Consider the following 5383-nt stretch of genomic DNA (forward strand, 5'->3'; position numbering starts at 1 on the left):
AGTTAAAGACTGCTAATGGATTGGAAATTCCGTATTGTGGTTATTTGGAGCTAGAGGTTGAGGTTTTGGGTAGAGTTCTCCCTAAGATGGTAGTACTAATCATGAGAGATCCTAAGGATTCCTTGACAAAGCAAAAAAAAGCTCTCAGTTCCAGGCCTTCTTGGTATGAATATTCTTAATTGTTGTTATCAAGACCTTTTTTGCCAGTATGAAGGAGATTTTATTTGCCTCTGTTACAGTACAGCAGGCAGGAAAGGAGTGGAAACGAGCCCTGTTGGAATGCCAGAGTCTAGCTCTGACTGCAGGGACTGGTTTGGTGGGGAAGGCAATTGTAAGAGTAGGATCTGCAATACGAGTTCCTGCGGGTTCCCTTCAGTGGGTCCCCACAAACTACTGTCAGAATATGGCTCGTGTTATCACTTCTGTTTTTTTGAAGCCACCAACAGGTGAGGAGGGTGTTTTACCTGCTAATATTCACGAGAGAACAACAGTATACAAGTGCCATGATAAGTCTCAGTTAGTCTAGCACAGTACACGAAGCTAGGTTTAAAAAAAAAAAAAAATTTATTATTATTAAATAATAGAATGGAATAGAACAGAATAGAATAGGCAAGTGCTAGAATTAGTTGGTCAGGTGCTGGCAAAAAAGATGCGTCTTTAGATGTTTTTTGAAAATGGCTAAAGACTTGAATTTGAGTTCGAATTGAGTTCGAATTGAGATCGGGAGGTCATTCCACCAGCCGGGCACTGTCCAGGAAAAGGTCAGAGAGAGATTGTAAGAGTAGGATCTGCAATACGTTATCACTTCTGTTTTTTTGAAGCCACCAACAGGTGAGGAGGGTGTTTTACCTGCTAATATTCTAATCTCAAAATGTATTTTGCCTGTGGACAAAGGTGTAGTACATGTCCCTATAGTAAATCTTGGAGACAGGTACCAGTGGCTTAGGCCAAACACTTTTCTTGGTCACTTGTATATGGTCAGCTTACATCCTCTACAGTCAACAATCTGGGTGTTATATTAGACAGCAACTTGTCTTTTGAAAATCATATTTCCCATGCTACAAAAACAGAATTCTTCCATCTTAGAAACATTGCCAAGTTACGAAACATGTTACCTGTTTCTGATGCAGAAAAGCTAGTTCATCAGATCCTAATGACGACATGTAGATGGAGAAGAGAAGTGGTCCAAGCACTGAGCCTTGAGGAACCTCAGTAGCAAGAAGTTGTGACTTAGAAACCTCACCGCTCCAAGACACCCTGAAGGACCTACCTGAGAGGTAAGACTTGATCCACTGGAGTGTGGTTCCTGAGATGCCCATCTTCATGAGGGTGGACAGGAGAATCTGGTGGTTAACTGTGTCAAAAGCAGCAGACAGATCCAGCAAGATGAGTACTGAGGATTTGGAAGCTGCTCTTGCCAGTCTCAGGGCTTCAGTAACCGAGAACAGGGCAGTCTCAGTTGAGGTCCTTACCAGGTCAAGAAAATAAGATCATATTACCCCAATTTTGCAGTTTCTGCACTGGCTTCCTATTAAGCTCCGTATCAGTTACAAAATATTACTACTTTTATGGCCCAAAATGGTTTAGCCCCTGTGTACCTAACTAGCCTTCTATCATGCTACAATCGGGATTTGCATCCCGTGGTAACTAGGAATTTCACAAGCATCAGTCTGGATCCAGAACACCTGAGACGAGATGATGCCAACCCCTCAGAAGACCTCAGATGATGCCAACCCTGAAACAACATACAGAACTACCACATTTTGCTATAGGTTTGATTGCATCATATAATAATTGCTGTTAATAGTGTTCATCGTCTGTTGAGGAGAGAGAGTGTGTATTTGTCGTTATGAAGTTATCATCAGTTTGTGGTGTGGGGAATTGGTCACTGATGGTTCTTGTTTTATTTGTGAAGAAAATTGCACAGTCATCAGCTGTAAGAGTTGATGAAGGCAGAGGGGGAGGAGGACAGAGAAGAGAAGAGAAGAGAAAGTTTTGAAAAGTGTGCGAGGGTCAGAGCAGTTGTTAATTTTGTTGTGGTAGTATGTCGTTTTAGCAGTGGAGACATTTGCAGAGAAGGAAGAGAGAAGTGACTGATACACACTAAGGTCGGTCGAGTTTTTTTATTTGTGCCATTTCCTCTCTGCAGCCCTGAGTCTAGAGCGATGTTCACAGAGAACATCGGACAGCCAGGGGTCTAGGTGGATGTTGAAGTCACCGAGCAGTACCAGAGGAGTACCATCCTCAGGAAAATTTGAAAGTAACTCATCCAACTCCTCCAAGAAGTTGCCCAGTTGACCTGGGGGACGATAAACGACTACAAAGTGAATTTAAATAATGAACTGCTTCAAAATGTTAATGAAATCATGAATGAAATGTTCTGTTAATGAAATCATTGTTGATACATTTGCAGTAAGACTACTGTACATATAAAAACAATATAACAACATCATTACAAAGCATAAATCTTTATTCAGATTTCGTGAGCACTTTGTCATTTGTAATACATATGTTGAGGATTTCGTCCATCTGCTGTTTATCATGTTCATCTGATGTTTGCTACTGTTATAAATATGATACTTAACTTCTTAATATGCAGGGGAAATTCCCAACATTAAACAAATAACCAAATTTACATGCAGGATGTTTGCGTTGTACATTGATAACTCAGATATAAAAATGCTGACTCGTTAGGTGATGTTTTTTCATTAAAATCGTATGATTTCCTATTAATTCACTAGAATGCATGGGAATACTTGGGAATACCAATATGGCGGCGCAGTGGCTTCACAACGTCATGAGCAATCCAGTTCTCTATTATAGATCAGTGGTGTAAACTTATAATAATGGATTACTACGGTCATGCACGACTTAACAGACACACGCACGTCACAGTAATAAAGTCCTCAAGACACATCAGATTTTCTCTAATATACCGCTTTACCTCAAACATCTTGTTTTCCACTGATCACAAGTGAACGGTTTCTCTCCAGTATGAACTCTCATGTGCTCCACAAGACTTCCTTTTATTCTGAAACTCTTCTCGCACTGATCACATGCATACGGTTTCTCTCCAGTGTGGATCCTCTCATGTATTTTCAGAGTTGCTGACAGAATGAATCTCTTGCCACAGTGTGAACACTTGTAAGGTTTCTCTCCAGTGTGGATTCTCTCGTGCCAATAAGGATTAATTACAAAGCTACATGACAGTACTGTATATCTTGCATCTGCATTTCCTAAATACATCATAAGTGGAAGAATAACTAGTCATTTTAGAAACCACAGTGAAGAACAAAATTTAAAATAAACCTAAGTCTTTCTTAAAAGTGTTACAGCCTCTTCTTCAGCTCCCTGAACAAGAACGGTTTGTAAAAACTTCTGCTTTCCTTCATGAAAGAGTAAGCACACTACAAGTGACACATATGCATTATAAGACAATTGAACAACATGAAACTCATAAGGAAGCACAATGATATCATTTATATCATGAAGCAAAATGAAAAACAAGAATACATTTTTTTGACATTGTTCTTTGGAGAGGAACTCCATCTTTGAGTTGCTCTGAATCTCACTGTTGAATCGGCTGGTTTTGAAGATGAAGATGAACTTTATTCACTGTGGACTTGCTGAGTGTGTGAAACTCTTTCCACACTGATCACAAGAGAACGGTTTCTCTCCAGAATGAACTCTCATATGCCCCGTAAAATGTCCTTTTCGTGTGAAACTCTTCCCGCACTGATCACATGTGTACGGTTTCTCTTCAGTGTGGATCCTCTCATGTATTTTCAGGTCTCCTAACCGACTGAATCTCTTGTCACAGTGTGAACACTTGTATGGTTTTTCTCCAGTGTGAAACATCTCATGTATTTTCAGATTTGTTGACTGACTGAATCTCTTGTCACAGTGTGAACACTTGAACGGTTTCTCTCCAGTATGAATTCTCATGTGAAGCTCAAGATTATATTTGCATGTCAAATTCTTTCCACACTGAGTACAGGTGAAAGATTTCTTGGCTCTTGTTTTCTTTAAAATTATCTGTTTGCTTTGACAGCAACTCAAAGGGTTTTCTCCAGTTTTGAAGTGATTTTTTCCCTCAACTTCACTCAATTCTTCATTCTGCTCATTTTCTTCAGTCAACTCTGAAATAAAAGCAAAAACAGTTGTAACTCATAAAAAAGTGAAAAGACATAAAATTGAAACCTGATGTAACAGCAGAAAGTAGTTACATCAGTTACAATTGCTATACAAAATTTTGATAATTTTGATGCAGTTTTACACACTGAACAAAATTATAAACGCAACACTTTTGTTTTTGCCCCCATTTTTCATGAGCTGAACTCAAAGATCTAAGACTTTTTCTATGTACACAAAAGGCCTATTTCTCTCAAATATTGTTCACAAATCTGTCTAAATCTGTGTTAGTGAGCACTTCTCCTTTGCCGAGATAATCCATCCACCTCACAGGTGTGGCATATCAAGATGCTGATTAGACAGCATGATTATTGCACAGGTGTGCCTTAGGCTGGCCACAATAAAAGGCCACTCATAGTGTTGCGTTTATAATTTTGTTCAGTATAAATACATCTAGTATATTTTATATATACGTCCCTGAAATATTCCATGAATGAGGTACCTTGATTTTCAAATTGTGATTTTTAAAACATAATAGGCACAAAACCCATGTTTCTGAAGGAAGAACTTTTAAATAAGTTTGATCAACAACACAGTTATCTAACAGATGTTGCATAAAGTACTCATTTCATAGAAAGTGTCCCTTATTATTTGATTTAGTTATATTATTGAAGATCTCTAAAGATTTTTCCAATTACATCAAACAAAATCTAAAATTACTTAAACTGTATAACCGTCAGCATTATTAGTGAAGAATGAAGAATAAACACCAACCTGTTTGTTCTTCAGTATCTTCAGTGTGTTTGATTCTGCAGGGTTCTGGATCTCTCATCTTCTCTCTGTCCTCTTTAATAAACTCAGTCTTTACAGATTTCTTCCTGATGATTTGATGCTCATCTGCATTTGTAAACTGATGGGAATATTCCAGCTGAATTTCTGTGTGGAAGAAGCAGATTTGCCGAAATCAAGAAGTGTTGTCTCTTTGTAAATCATTATATCACTATATTAAAAGAGTGTTGGCACAAAAGTAAGAGTGTCGAGCACATCAATTTAAAAGCCTCATTCAGTAACACTGAATGCTGTAATGCCACAGGCATATCGCCCTGCAGCCCAAGACTGGTTGCCTACTGAAGCTAAGCAGGGTTGAGCCTGGTCAGTACTAGGGATGCTCCGATCCGCCTTTTTCGCCTCCGATACCGATTCCGATACCCAGGGTTCAGTATTGGCCGATACCGATACCGATCCGATAGCA

General features: G+C 38.9%; 1 long non-coding RNA gene across 1 annotated transcript; it reads right to left on the reverse strand.

Annotated features, from left to right (window-relative positions):
* Window positions 1–4091: 4091 nt before the first annotated feature.
* LOC107670537 (uncharacterized) lies at window positions 4092–4941 on the reverse strand. Its single transcript, XR_001632098.1, has 2 exons — window positions 4906–4941; window positions 4092–4139 (listed from the first exon to the last, which is right to left on the reverse strand). It is a non-coding gene; the product is annotated as an uncharacterized LOC107670537 (long non-coding RNA).
* Between the last annotated feature and the right edge of the window lie 442 nt (window positions 4942–5383).

This window comes from Sinocyclocheilus anshuiensis, unplaced genomic scaffold (genome assembly GCF_001515605.1).
Source record: "Sinocyclocheilus anshuiensis isolate Anshui unplaced genomic scaffold, SAMN03320099.WGS_v1.1 scaffold1242, whole genome shotgun sequence".
Classification (NCBI taxonomy): Eukaryota; Metazoa; Chordata; class Actinopteri; order Cypriniformes; family Cyprinidae; genus Sinocyclocheilus; species Sinocyclocheilus anshuiensis.